The following is a 16216-nucleotide window of genomic DNA, read 5'->3' on the forward strand; positions in this document are numbered from 1 at the left end:
AAGACATAACGGAATCCAAATAAGGGAGATAAAGAGAGAGAGAGAGAGAGAGAGAGAGAGAGAGAGATAGAGAATGAATGAGAGAGAGAGATAGAGCGTGGTCGCAGAATGAGCTCAGTTATGCAAACTCGCAGATAGTAACCCTTGCAAGACAACAACGATTCAAATCATAGACAAACTTTAAGCAGCATTTAAATCTCCATAGAAAAATGATACTTGCAAGTGTCTCTGTGTGACGCTTGGTCTTTTGAAACCAGCGTGCGTGTGCTGGAGCCGCGTGAACGTGGTTCTTTGTTCGTGGTTCGTGTTCGCGTGAGCAACCAATGAACGTCTGCGATCTGAAGCGGGAAAAAGTTCCTTTGTCTCTGTGGAGACACCCACCCTAATACTTTAGGGCTTATCAGATTTCAACAGTAATATTCCAGCAAGTTCGTAATTCCAGATTAATAAATTTACACACCTTTTATACAGGTGGATAGTTGGGTCACAACATGACAATTCCAAAAACACCAAACAGTACATATATAGCTGATAGAAACACGAAGTTACATTCAAATGCAGAATTACACACATTTAACGTTTGATTAACACACGGTAAAACTGCAGATGCTCCAATTTATATGGTGAAACATCTACTGCACAAAACAAAGGTAATACTCTATACATTTAGACTACATTTGAGTACATTTTACCATTCTTTTTCCTAAGAGTTAGCTTCCCTGTCCTGTTTCCCAGTGGGATCATAAAGTTTTATGAGCTGGTCAGGGGTACGGTTACAACTCATGGTTCTATTTGAGAACATTCATTCCAAAAACATTTCCCATTTACAATTCAGCAACTTTAATCATTTACACAGGATTAACCATTTTTATGCAATACACAAACATTCAAAATACATATTATTATTAAAATGACGAAGGTAAAGAACTTTCAGAAAGGTTTGTTTGTGTGTGTGTACTTATGTGTGTGTGTGTGTTGTGGAATGTGTTTCGTTTCTCCTTTGAGGCTGCTCACGGGTATCCCTGGACAGTCTCAATAGGTGAAATAACAGTCACCCACGGCAGGATGTTACCGACTTCACTGTGCCCCAAATGGTGAATTATGTTGTAAAACGAGGTCCTTGTTTACTCACGTTCTGGTCTTTGAGTGCAGAATGTGTTAGAGTCAGGATTCATTAATATGGAACAGATGGCTGAAATACCACCAGCTCATTAGTGTTACATTATAATTTACACTCAGTAATTATTGCATACTGTTTTATAATGTACTACAATACTGAGGTGCAGATAATTGCCACGATTTGCCATAAGTAAATAAATAGCAGAAAATCGTCCCTAGGTTACGTATGTAACCCTAGTTCCTCGAGGGAACGAGATGTTGCGTCGAGCGCTTTTGGAGCTTTTGGGGAACGCCTTTGGCAAGAACAACTCTGAATATTGTGTGCAATCAGTTCAATGGAAGAGCGTGACGTCACGGACGGGGTGACGTAACGACCAGGAAGCTATAAAGGCACGTGCCACGCAGCTGGCCTCAGCTTCGAGTAGGGAAGCAAGCGCAGGCAGGGGTGCCGGGAGTATGGCTTGGCGACGCAGCGTCTCGTTCCCTCGAGGAACTAGGGTTACATATGTAACCTAGGGACGTTCTTCTTCGGGAACTCGAGCTGCATCGAGCGCTTTTGGGGAACGATGTGCCAACGCTGCCAGACTACCAAGCCCCTGCCTAGTGTGTATCCGAAGAGCACAGCTTAGGACGAGAGGACAGAAGAGCCAGGAGCGGCTCGCATATCGAGATTGTAAAATCTGGCGAATGTAGAGGGCGTGGACCACCCCGCAGCATTGCAGATGTCCAAGAGGGACACACCTGCTAAAAAGGCCTTAGAGGCAGCCATACTCCCCGTAGAGTGAGCCTTGGCTCCCAAAGGAAGGGGAAGACCAGATGACTCATAGGAGACGTTGATAGCCTCGACTATCCAACGACTAAGGGTCTGCTTAGAGGCAGGAGAACCCTTTTAAGGAGGACCATAGCATACAAGCAATTGGTCAGACTTTCTCCACAGGGCAGCTCTGTGGATGTATGCGTCCAATGCTTGCACTGGACACATACAATTTAGCTTCACCTGGTCTGGCTCCCGAAAGGGAGGAGGACAGAAGGTCTGCAGTACGACAGGTTGTGGTGTGACAGAGGGAACTTTAGGAATGTAACCCACTCGAGGGTATAGAAATGCTTTGGCCATACCAGGGGCAAAGTCTAGATAGTTAGGGGCCACCGAGAGGGCCTGAATATCTCCAACTCTCTTTAGAGAGGTAATAGCCAGTAATAGGGCAGTCTTAAGTGTCAGATATCTGTCTGAGATTTCTTGAATTGGCTCGAATGGAGCTTTGCAGAGAGCCTCTAACACCACAACCAAATCCCATGGGGGAATACGGGACCGTACTGGAGGTCTGAGGCTCAGTGCACCTCGGAGGAAACGTGTAACTAGGGGGTGTCTACCCAGTGACTGATCACTGAAAGGGACGTGGTAAGCAGATACGGCCGCCACGTACACTTTTAAGGTGGAGTGGGTTAACCCAGCAGAGAGCCTAGCTTGTAAAAACTCCAGAACTGTACCAACTGGGCAGTTAACAGGGTCAAGGTAATAATAATAATAATAATAATAATATATTTATTTTGTATAGCGCCTTTAAAAGTAGTTTTCTCAAAGCACTTTACATACAAGCATAACTCCAAATGAATAAACACAATGTAAGTACAAGAAAATAAACGCATTAAATCAAGTTCATGTAAAAGCAATCCTAAAATAAAATGTTTTAAGAAGAGATTTAAAAGTCACTAATGAATTTGCTTCCCTGATGTCGGCCGGGAGGTGGCGATCTCTGCACCATGAAGTGAACAGTTTCCACTTCAGGGCGTACAGTTTCCTCGTGGAGGGAGCTCTTGATTGGAGTAGGGTCTCAACAACCTCGGTTGAGAGACCAGCTGCTAACAGATGTGCCCCCTCAGGGGCCACACCCACAGCTTCCACAACTCCGGGTGAGGGTGAATTATTTTGCCCTGCGCCTGAGAGAGTAGATCTGTCCTGATCGGAATCTGCCATGGAGAGCCGTCGAGGAGAGAAATCAGATCTGCGAACCATACTCGGCCCAGCCAGAACGGGGCTACTAACAACAGACGGACCCCGTCCCGGCATACTCTCCCCAGAACTCCCGGGAGCAGAGCGATGGGGGGAAAGGCATACAGACGAAGCCTCGGCCAAGTCTGTGCCATGGCATCTAGTCCCAGTGGAGCTGGGTGAACTAGAGAGAACCAGAGGGGACATTACGATGTCTCTCGAGTCGCGAAGAGATCCACCTGAGCTTTGCCAAATATTTGCCATATCTGCTTCACCACCTCGGGATGAAGCATCCATTCCCCGGGCCTCGGCCCCTTTCTCGACAGCATGTCTGCTCCCACATTCAATCGCCCAGGAAAATACACTGCTCTTAGCGAGAGGAGTTTGCCCTGGGACCACAGGAGGATCTGGTACACCAGCTTGTACAAGGGGCGTGAACGCAGACCCCCATGGTGATTGATATAAGAGACTACCACTGTGTTGTCGGTGCGCACTAACACATGACAGCCTCTCAGGTCTGGGAGGAAATATTTTAAAGCTCGATATACTGCTAGCATTTCTAGACAATTTATGTGCCATGTCAGATGGCAACCGCTCCACAGACCGCGGGCAGGATGGCCACTCATGACCGCACCCCAACCGGTGAGGGACGCATCTGTCGCTAGCGTTACACGGCGACCAAGAGCTCCGAACACCGGGCCCTGATTCAAGAACCAAGGTTTCTTCCATATGTCTAGGCACGAAGGCATCGCCGCGTGACCTGAATAGTTCGGAAAGGATTTCCCCTCAGGGAAAACCCCTTGGTCTTGAGCCACCACTGAAGGGGCCTCATGTGCAGGAGACCAAAAGGTATCACGTTGGACGCAGCTGCCATGAGCCCTAACAGTCTCTGAAACTGCTTCACAGTGAGTGACTGACCTTCTCTGACTCTCTTGACTGATGTGAGGATCGACTCGATCCGAGCAGGAGACATACGTGCCTGCATCGTGGTCGAATCCCATACTACGCCTAGATAGGTGGTTCTCTGAACTGGAGAAAGTAAACTCTTCTTGGCATTCAGTCTCAAACCCAGCTCCCCCACATGGGCGAGAACGACACCTCGATGTCGAACCGCCATCTGCTCTGATTGAGATAGAATCAACCAATCGTCGATATAATTTAGAATGCGGATGCCCTGCATACGGAGGGGTACCAGAGCCGCATCTACACATTTCGTGAACGTGCGGGGTGAGAGTGCAAGGCCGAATGGAAGTACTCGATATTGATAAGCTTTGCCCCCGAAAGCGAACCTCAGAAACTTCCGGTGTTGTGGAATGATGGATATGTGGGAGTATGCATCTTTGAGATCTATCGTGACAAACCAGTACTCGGATCTGATTTGAGCTACAACCTGTTTGACAGTAAGCATTTTAAAATTCAGTGACATAACTGAGAGGTTTAACTGACGTAGGTCTAAGATCGGACGCAACCCCCCATCCTTCTTTGGAACTATGAAATACCGGCTGTAGAACCCGGATTCCCTGTCTAGAGGAGGGACCACCTCGATGGCCTCCTTCCTTAATAGGGTATTCACTTCTTGTTCCATAACCAGAGCCTGCTGGGGGCCGACGACTGTCGGTGTAACCCCATTGAATCTCGGTGGTGGACGGACGAATTGAATAGCATAGCCTCTTTCTACTGTGTGCAGGACCCATTCAGATACATTTGGCAGAAGTTTCCAAGCTGCTCAAAAATGTACTAAGGCAATCAGTCTCTCGAGACTGATCTCTGATGTAAGAGGCCCCCGAATGGGAGGCGAGCTTCCCAGCTCCGCTACGCTCATGGGTGGAAATAACTGGGAGGGACGCTCGCTCGCGAATCAGGGCCGAAGAGACGGGTGGAATATGGGTGTTTCCATGACCTCGCTATTTCATCGTGGAGGTTGGGAAAAAAGGGAAGGCTCCGGGCTGGAGGTGGTTGTCTGTGCCTGATATACCGCTCATCGAGTTTACTTCTCTGCGGTTCATGTTTTTTCTCTGGGGGCAAGTCTATCTTAAACTTCTCGACTGCGCGAGTAACCACCTCCAGCAGCTCCTCATACTGGGCCGAAAGGGGTGGTGAATCCCTACCAACTGTCTCCACATCCACCTCATCAGACGAAGAGAGGTGGAGTGTCGACCCCTCGCCCTGGGGGGAAGAAACCAACGAGCGTGCTTCCGATCCCAGGGTTTGGGGGCCGGATCTAGCAGATGAGGAAGGAGATAAGGACTGGCCCGTCTCCATTCCCTCTGCCAGATCCACCTGCAAACCCCACGAGTGCAGCAGCCGCTCTGCCTCAGCAGAAGCGGGGCCAGAGCCGCGGGGAACGCTGGCGAAGGCTCCCTCCTCAAAGAGAGCCCTCCGGGATCGAAACGTCCGCATTGGCAATCATTCACAATCGTTCACTCAGCGTGCTTCGACCCCAGGCAAACCACGCATAAATCATGTGTGTCTCCAGCCGTGATGTAGCGCTGGCATAGAGGAACACACAGTTTATAGCGTGATTTGGTTTCGCCCTTCAAATGTCTGGTCTTCGCTTTAGACTTAGGCATCTTAGTCTAATAATACTGGACAGACAACAGTAAATAAGAGTTACAAGACAGACTTATGAACATGCACACACAGAGCGCTTGCTGAAAGACGCGAAGCTGAGGCCAGCTGGGTGGTACGTGCCTTTATAGCTTCCTGGTCGCTACGTCACCCCGTCTGTGACGTCACGCTCTTCCATTGAACTGATTGCACACGATATTCAGAGTTGTTCTTGCCAAAGGCGTTCCCCAAAAGCTCCAAAAGCGCTCGACACAGCTCGAGTTCCCGAAGAGGAACCTGCTATTTTAACATAGTATAAACAGAATCTATAGCAATTTGCACTTAGTGTAGATAGCCACTGCCTTTCTTATTTTAATCTTTAAAATATAATCTTTTAATTTACATAAAAGAACAAACAATACTAAAGCAATATTAAATCATTTTGAAGAAAGGCAGAAGAGCCCTACATGGAAAATATTTTAAATGTATTTTTAAATATATTATAGAATGGTGTTAGAAAAAGTGTTATTTGCTTTGTCTGTAAACTACCTAAGAGATTTAATTTATAACCAGCATTAACATCAACTAAATTAATAAAGTTTTTCCAAGTCACAATTTAGGTTGGCTTGGCTTGAGAAAGCATGACTTGAAAGTTTGAAGTTTATTCAATTTGAAAATTTTACAGTTGAGGGATATACAGTCTGTCAGAGAAAGAAAAATAGATAATTACAGTACTCTCGCCACATGTAGTGGGTCTCTTCTCTGAATTTATTCTCACTGACAATGTACCCAAAAAGTCATATTAAGACATGAAGGTCAATTTAAGAAGTAACACTTTACAATAAGGTGTCATTGGTAAACACTAGTTAATGTATTAATTAACATGAACTAACAACGAACAATACATGTTTTACAGTATCTATTAGTCTTTGATAATGTTAATGAAAAAGATTACAAATATGATTTTTTTTTTTTTTTGCAATGCATGCAACCATCAATGGTATTACTTATATTAATAAGGTATTTCTGCTCTATTTAAAGACATCTTTAATGGTTCATTTTCGGTGAAATAAGACTTTGAAAGACCAGCATTCGAATATTATATCATAAAACATGTCATGTTTAAAATCGCACACATTTGCAATGACACTCTCTATGATTACACTGTAAAAAAATGTCCTGTAAAATAACAGTAAAGAGCTGGCAGCAGAGACGCCAGCAGTATACCGTTATTTTTACGGTATTCATACTAGGGCCTGGACTCAATTAAAAAAATTAATCTAATTAATTAGAGGCTTTGTAATTAATTAATCGAAATTAATCGCATTTTTATCGCTTATAAATATTTGACCTGAGAACAGTGAGAAGTAATTTTTTTTTCACATGGATTTATAGTATACCATTGAATAATGACTGAATACATAAGCTTAAGCAACAAAATATTGTTTAGCAGACCAGTGCAATTTTTGCCATGAAGTGTAGCAATAGCATATTTAGAAACAATTTAGAAATAGTACATTTCAGAAATTCAGGAAGCTTATAGGTGCTGGAACCTTCTGTAAAGTGTTTTTTAAGTAAAACACAATACAGTCAATTACATTCAGAACATTGGAAACCCTGACTATTAGAAAACATCTCTCTGTTGCTTCAGAGGCCATAACATACTAAGTCCAACTCTCAATAACCTTGGCCAAAACAATAAAGAGTTTAACATAAACTGTTGCACCAACAAAATAATACATAGTTCATCATAAAGTGTAAAGTCCACGCTAGCTGCTATATGTTTTGCGTTAAGGTGATACTCTCGGCTAGATATGCTGCGGTGATATGCGAACGCTAGTTGGTGCTCCAGTATAATCGGTCCGCCGAAATTCATCCAGTGAGAAACGTTCCGCGGTGCAAAAATAAGTTATTAAAAATGTGGGAATTTTTTTTCTGTAATTAATTAATATTAGTTAATGCGTTATTTTTTGTGTAATTAATTAATCTCAATTAACGCGTTAAAGTCCCGTCCCTAATTCATACGTAAAATTACTTTACGGTATTAGTCTGTAAACCAGAAAAACGGTATGTTTCTGTATTTCTATAATTTACAGTAAAGAGCTGGCAGCAAAGACGGCAGCAATATACCGTTATTTTTACGGTATTCATACGTAAAATGACTTTACGGTAGTAAAGAACCAGAAATACAACCAGAAATACAATATATTTCTGTAGTCACACTGTTAAATGATTTCACAGTCTAATACAGTAAAAAAAAAAAAAAAAAAAAAAAACGCAGTATATTTGTGTGATTCATTTGGAAACTAAAATAATATTGACAGGCACATCTACTGGGCCTGTCTACAGTAAACTGTGAGAAGTTAAAGTAACAACCTAAACACTATTATTGTCATTTCCAAATAATCACAAAGATGTGCTGAATTACATTTACTGTATTATTAATAACATACAGTAAATTTAGAAGTTTCCTAAAATATCAGTCTTCATTGATATTTAAAATATCAGTCTACCAATGAACTCCAGGACTAAAGACAATTGCTTAAGAATTATTGTGAATATAATGCAAAATAAGCAATAAAACTTCTAAATCAAATACCTTTATTTAAATGTCAATGTCAACATGAATACAAAAAAAAAAGGTTTGTCAATTTAAAAGATATTTGTAATCTGCAATATATACTTTCATAATAACATCTGAACATATGCAGAATTGACAACATTTTGAAAACATACCTAAGAACATTTTGAAAATGCGCATTAAGGACATTTTGAAACTAGAATATTTTAGCAGGATGAATCAATAACAGCATCAATAAAAACATTTAGGGATGAAACCGTAAGGTAGGCAACTGTGTCACTGCAAGCTAGACTTGCAGGTTACCTCTTAAAATTGTCCTGTGAGGTAGGCTTGTGTTTTTACATCTCAGTTGTTGCTCAAGGAGAGATGAACATCACTTTGGTAGTTGCTGTTCCTCTGTGCAGCATTATTCCAGTACTTCCACTGTCAAAAAACAACAAATATTCATAATAATAAATAAACTATACAATCAGGAATGTACAGCATACACTCCAAGCTAATGCTTATAAATTTAATAATACCAGTTCTCTTGTGGCTTAATGTGACAATGCCAGAGTGTCAAAACAAGGAGAGAAAGATTATAGAGCTCACCGATCTATATGAAAGTTCCATTCAAAGTCAAGGAGATTCTTCAGTAGTGGGGCGACGTGTGTATTGACTGCAGAAGACTTCTTCTGGACGATTACACCTTTCTTCTTAGAGACAACCTTGCCCCTTTTTGCCTTTGTCCCTCTCTCTGGATTTATACCAATGAAGCGCCTGAAATCAAAATAGTCTAAGATCAGAGTGCGGTTGCAACAAAATAATGTTTTTTGTACATGCAATTAAATGCAATGAATTGCATTGCATTGCACTGCACAAATAGAGTGGATTGAATGACATCAAATGGAACTATAATGAAGCCTATACCCTCTGTTTGTGTGTGTGTGTGTGTGAAGATGTGTGTGTGTGTGTGTGTAGGTGTGTACTGAGACTTGAAATGTACAGTACTAATAACCATTTTATGCAAAAAAATACAAACACATTAATTTAATTATATATATCCATATAATGATGACAGGAAATGAAGAGGGTTTACCTCTGAATGAATTCCAGAGTGCAGGCTGCCTCTTCTTGATACTGAAGGTTCCATATGTAGTAGATTGCAAACATAGCAGCAAGTCCAGTTGCAAATGTTGGTGTGATGCCCTCGGAGATTACACGGCCCTCAAAGGTGATCATCCAACCCTTAATTGTGACTTGCCCTGTTGCACCTGAAACTTCAAGTCATAGCAACATGGGAATAATTGTTACCATGTGTAAGCATTTGTAAACTCAAGATGAATGGCCGATATGATATACAAAGTGTCTATCAATTAATATAAATTAAATGTATATTACCAGGCAGTATCAGGCGAGGACTTGCAGGAAGACTGAGAGTTGTCTCAAAGTCAGCTGCAGTGACAGACACCTGAAGGGAACAAATACATTTTCCTTACCATAATAAGATTTTAAAGAAGAATATTTAGCTAAAGAATAATAATTAGTAAACACTAGGGTAGAGTAACCTAGAGGCGAATGAGGTAGGCTTCTGAAGTACCTACAATCAAACTGCTAAATAAATTTGGCATTCAAAATTTAAAGGGTAACAATTTAATTTGTACAGGTCTTGGGGAGTTCTACTGCAGACGTCTAAAATGTAGTATGAACCCTTTTGGGACTCTAGGGGGAACTGCACATTATATGATAAATTGTCTCCAGGGATGTCACTCAGTGGTCAAGTTGCATTGTGGATAATGTAGGCACCAGGTTATGAAAAGGAAGAAGAATGTGGAATAAAAAAGTTAATACTTGTGTTTCTGCTATATTGATTTGACTATTTGCTTTTAAAACATTCAACAGTGTCATAGTAGGGCAAAGAAGACAAGTTAAATACTTTTTAAAACCTGGGCATCTACTTTACCCATAATGCAATTTAGCAACTGTGTGACAACATGGAGGTAATTTATCAGCTTACACGCAGCTTGCTCTAAGCTACAAAATAATTTACACTTCTGTTTTCACATATGTAGTAGTACTCCCCAAAACTAGTACACACATTAGGCGTCTGGACACTGAAGACTGGTGGAGTCACCCTTTAAAACACAGGGTAAGAGAGAAAAAATAAAACTTACATCTGTAAGAAGGATCAGCCCAGTTATGTCCTCTCCATAGTGTGCCATGAGCAGCTGAACAACACGAAGTGCCATCTCATTATCTTCACCATTAGAGAGAATATCCTTGACATTTTTGTTGGTAGGTTTTCCCCTGAAGTATTCTGTGATGGCTCTTCCACATTCCTGCATGCTGAGTTCCAAGCTACGAGGCAGATTGATGTCTGTGAGCAACTCAAAATGGGCGTATATATACCTTGGTGTGAAAAGAAAAGGCCATTTGCTTTTCACATCTTCAATGTCAGGTGGTGGAATTGTATTTAGATGGCGACGTTGTAGAGAGAATGTGAGCTCCATTAGATGTTTAACTTCTGCTCTTTCTGCTCCACCTGCTCCCTCCTGTCTATAAATCTCCTCCAGTTTCTGGCGGTGCTGTTCCACAGTTTCATCAGTTTCTTCTGGGGGCAGCTCTGGCTGAAATCGTGTACATCCATATGTGTCAGTTGGACCCCTCTTGGCTGTAGAGGATCGGTGGAATGAGAAGCTTCCATCACGGTTCAAATTCTCAATGCGGTTTTTTCAATTGAATCAAAAGTGATGTGTAACCTCCACACAGAAGTGACCCATCTGGTGCAATATCAGCAAAACTCTTTGGGTACTGCCTGATGATATTTCGAACCACAGTTAGGCATTGTGCGCGAGTGGGGTTAGCCTCATACCTTCTCATTTCATCCGGGAGTACTCGTACCATCTGACGTCGCTCCATTGGTTTAGGTCTCTTGCCATCTGCAATTGCAGAACAAATTTCCTGTGGCATTTGTTCCCAAGGGACCTGGAAAGTTTCTGGCCATGTTTTCAGTATCTGAGATGTGGAAGGTCTGTTGCTTGGTTCACTGTTTCTTGACTGGCTTGAACATGAAGAAATGGCTGATAGCTGTGATGAGCTAGAATTAGGCGGAGTGCATAATGTTGGTGATGACGACCCCGACACCGACCAATCACTACTCATTGGTGACGAAGTTGGAAGGATTTGTAAATCCAATGTAACTTTCTCGGTTTCTAAAAAAAAAAAACAAACAAAAATATTTAGGGCACATAACTAATAAGCTATATCAAAGTCACTGCAGACATTTGGCCAAAAGTATTCTAAACTCTCGTTATATTAGGCATATTTGAAAAGTTCAAAGGTGCATTATATAGTTTCAGAAAAATAAATTCCACAACTGAATAAACAAGAGAATATAACAAGAAAATATCACACCATGCATCCAGGAGTTTTCTGCACTGGATAACAGGTAACAGATCAGCAATGTCTTCCTGTTGTACATATTTTAAGTCTTCTTTTGACTCCAAGCCCGAGCTCTGAAGTTTCGATATAATTTGCCACTGAGTCTCTTCAGACAGGTTTGGCAAGGTCTTGCAGATGATCTCTTTGATTTCTTCACTCATGTTCGCCATCATTCTGGACTAGAGGGAAATAATGGTGTAGAATTATCAGTGGTGTGCCATGCACAGTGTACTCAGGCAAGGGATAGTAATCAAGCAGATTCTCCTGATTAATACAACAGTAGTTTCTCTGCATCGGTGTGAGGCTGTAAACACCCATGTCAGGAATACGCAGGGCACGATACTTTTCAGCTATAAAATATACTGTTGAATCCTTATGAACGAGAACTACTTTGATTTTTCCAGTAACAAGCCCCTCATCATCATCATCCATCACAATGATCATGTTCTTTCTGTATTTTGTCCCCTTCACAGTCACTTCATTGGCTATCAGAGTGTTTGTGGACTCAAAATTGTGATTTGCAACTGCTTCTATGATTACATCATTGTAGTCATTTGAGAAAAACTGTGTGCCCCTGTCTACTGAAACATCTGGAGGGAAGAAGGCACCTGCACTCAGAAAGGCCTGCAGAAGCTGATGTCTCTCTGCAAGAGTAGAACATGGATTCTTAAAGTTGCGCAATTTTCTCAAACACTGCTTAAAATATTAGTGTTTGCTCTCGAATCTTAAAGTCCATAGGCGAATAAGTGGACCAAACTGGATAATGAGCTCAGGATAATGACTGACATAATGATGTTTGGGCTAAAGTGGTTTGTCAGGAAAGGTTTGAATTCGGCAAAGTAAATATTCATCAATCAGAACTCTTAGGTAGGCTATCTGGCCATTTGAAATTGCAGGTGCACAACTGAGATCCACGACTTCTCTAAGTTGCAAAACCAACTGCCAAACTTGGTTGTCACTTGGATTTTTTACTTTGTCTCCGATCAAAATAGGCAACATTCTTAGCAAACACCAATTCTGCACAGCATGTCCCCCAAGTTTTCCACCGTCTGGATTAACCTCATACGGTTTGTCATTAGCATCCCTACCGAGATACTTGAACTGATTTATTCGTTGATTCAACTCAAGATAGCTAAACATTTTATCCACCTTAACAAGATGGTTAATGTACAATGCCAGATCAGAGGATACAATACCTTCAAAAAGATCATGGCCAAGACATGGAGGCAACCCTGGCTGACATACATGGAAGTATTTGAGCGTATTAAATGCACTGTATGTTTTGTGCTCTGGATAAGAGGATCTGCATGGAATGCGTCTCTGCTGATATCACAATAACTGCAGAATTGTGAACTCTTGCTGAAGTTCTCCACAAAGCCTCCTATGTTATGTGAGCCTAGGTTGTCACCTGCAATGGCACACAAAGTTCCCTTGTAAACATTTTCATCAGACAGGGTAACACCATTGAACTCAAGATCTTTAAGGTCATTAACAAGAGTGCCCATAACCAAGTCTTGACCAAAATACTTAAAATAGTGTTCTTTACAGAGAAGAACAAGTTGCATTTGATCAGTGCTGGATCTGTTGTGTGGCATTAAATCTGCTAGAGTAAGATACACTGCAAGTATCTTATGTTTTTTCTTTCCAGATCCCAGTGGGTTTACCACTTCAAATGCATCCTGATAAAGGATCAAGCTCAGTGATGAATTCTCCGTCTGGAAGAGCACATTCTCAGACATATTTTTGCCATCTCACACATACTTAAGAATATCCTTCAAACCAGTACTGGAGTGTACTTGCTTATATTGTTCCTGCACTGATTGACAATGGAATAGAGAATCAATTGTCTGTTTAATAGGAACATACTAGACAAAACACTCTTTGCCTGCCTCATTCTGACCTAGATAGATCTGAACTGGCTCAACATAGTTGAAGCTGTTCTTGAAAACATTTTTTCTTTTCTGATCAGTTTCCAGTGGCCGAGTGTTGCATGTCCTAAAGAGATCCTCAGTTTTCATGGCTTCTATCACATTGTTTGTGTCTGCTTCAGAAATGCCAAGTGTAATCAACTTCTCTTTGAGTTTAAAAAGCAAATGTGACTGGCTTATGTCATGTATTTCCTGAAAATCATCAATAATTGTTTGGATGACAGAGGATGGAAGCAAACACTTTACTTGCAATTTCAAATAAAAAAGGGCTAAATTTTTAAAGAACTGTGATTCATCAGCAATTTCTGGGTAAATCTCTTGTTCATCAACTGCATCACCGGGAGGATCAATCTGCATATCATACTGATCTTGTTCACATGGGAAACACCAGGATTCACAATGGACTCAGCCAAATTTTCCTCAGTAACATTTTTATTTTTCCGACTCATGTGTGATATGAATGTGGATAAAACTGTAAAGCTCTTGCTACAGTGTCTGTAAGGACACGCAACTTTTTTCCCCTCTCTAATGTGTGTTTTCAAATGAGAGTAAAATGCAGTCAAAGTCTCACACCTTGCACTGCAGATATCAACATGACATGTTAATTCAACACCAGACAAAGTAGGCCTAACTACACGTTTGTTATGTTTGTAAATGTGACACTTAAATGTATACATTTTTTGAAAACTCTGCAATCTGGCAAAACACACTTAAAGGTTAAATTAGGTGTATTTTTATGAATTCTCATGTGCCTTATGTATGTCACTATTGTGGCACAGTTATGACAACAGATCTGACAGGGGAACATTTTGTTATTGCCCAATGGTAAATTCCTTATAGATGGAAAATTTTCATCAACAAACATGCATTAGTATTGATTACGGCTGCTGGCTCATTTTTTGTGAAACCGTATCAGTCTTCATTCAGAAATGTTTAACCTTTACCGAGTTGCAATGTTAATATTGTGAAAGAAAAACCACAGATGATGCAAAACGCTTTGACAAAGCCTATATTCTAAAACAGTCGAGAAGTTGGCTGTGTGAGACGCGCAGCGACAGATAAAAAAAAAATGCATTCACAAAGAGTCCAGAAAGGCAATATTTGCACACCAATTTGGCATTTAAATAGAAAAATTCAAATCCTTGACGATTCAACTGTCTTTAACCGATCTACAGTTAGCTTAATTTTCTTGTTAACTGTTTGAAAAAACGCCTTTAAAACCAAATAAAACCAAAATCACTGGGCAAAATGTACCATTTGGCTAATTATTCCAGTATCCTAACGCTATTTTCCTGCTGCCTTCATCTGTCGATTAGCCGCTCTCTCGCTTGCCGGTTAACAAGTGTTGTTCCTCGGAAGCTTAAGTTCGGCTAACGTTACTGAAATAAAAAAAAACACACCCAAAAGTAATATTGTTTTGGCTTTTAAAATCTAAGCCCCACTGTCAAATGACGTTCAAATCCCTACTAATACAAGCTCCTATCAGTTTTATATCAAGCATTCTTGGCAATAAGAATAAAATTTGAATTACCATTTTATTTGTAGATGCAAGACCCGATGGATGTTGATGAAAAACACTCGACGATGTGTGCAGTGCGTCATCTAAATTGTGCATCCTCTTCTGAAAATCTCCTATCCAAATGATGGTTCCCATCTAGGAGTAAATGGCAATTTATTTCTGTATTTGTAAAGAAAATTTACCAAAAGCAGTAGCCTCAATTTAAAAAGATTAATGTTGAATCAAGCTTTTGACCGCGTGCTCCAAATTCCCCAGTCAACAGGCAGTTTCCCAAAAATACTGTATTGTCCTGTAATTTAAAACATCAGCATACTGTTTTGGGCCTCTGTCTTGTTGCTCCAATTTAAGCAGCCCAGAATGCATTGTGAACTACAGTACTAAACTGTTTAACATGAAAACAGTATTTTATTGTTGAAAATCGGCTGTAAATTTACAGCAATTGCTTTCAGTGTATGACCAAAGCATTCTTACAATTAAAAGCAATTTAAATGCAAATTTTTAAGAAAACAAAAGTAATATCTCATATCCATCATACTTTACGAACATCCAGAAGTGAATGAAACTGGACATGCACATTAATGACAGTCAGAACGGTGCACAATCGTATTTACGGTAAATACATATATGTTACTGCGCATGCGCGGTAAACACATACGTGACGTCCATATGTGACTTACATACGTAACGTACATAAGTGACATCACCGCGCTACAGTCTGCAACGAGGAAGCGAGGAGTAATTGCAAATATTAAATTATAATTATATCGCCACCTGCTGTCAATAGGAAATATCTTGTTTCACACTAACTTAAACATGCAATGTCTGATCTGCCCCAAACTTCACATGTTTGGTAAGAGTCCTGAGCTGAAGACATCTACATGCCAATATTCAGTTATAATCATAGCGCCACCTGTTGGCAGCAGGAAATTTGGCACAAATATTTACTTATCGTATTTTCTAGACTATAAGTCACACTTATAGTCAGGTGCGACTTATTTATCAAAATTAATTTAACATGAACCGAGAGAAATGAACCAAGAGAAAACATTACCGTCTACAGCTGCGAGAGGGCGCTCTATGCTGCTCAGTTCTCCTGTAGTCTACCCCTGATA

At 40.9% G+C, this 16216-nt stretch overlaps 1 protein-coding gene across 7 annotated transcripts in view; it reads left to right on the plus strand.

Annotated features, from left to right (window-relative positions):
• LOC113043576 (receptor-type tyrosine-protein phosphatase eta) overlaps positions 1-16216 on the plus strand; it is a 236704-nt gene that overhangs the window by 121284 nt on the left and 99204 nt on the right. The gene's annotated exons all lie outside the window — the stretch shown is intronic.

Source organism: Carassius auratus, chromosome 25 (genome assembly GCF_003368295.1).
Source record: "Carassius auratus strain Wakin chromosome 25, ASM336829v1, whole genome shotgun sequence".
Taxonomy (NCBI): Eukaryota; Metazoa; Chordata; class Actinopteri; order Cypriniformes; family Cyprinidae; genus Carassius; species Carassius auratus.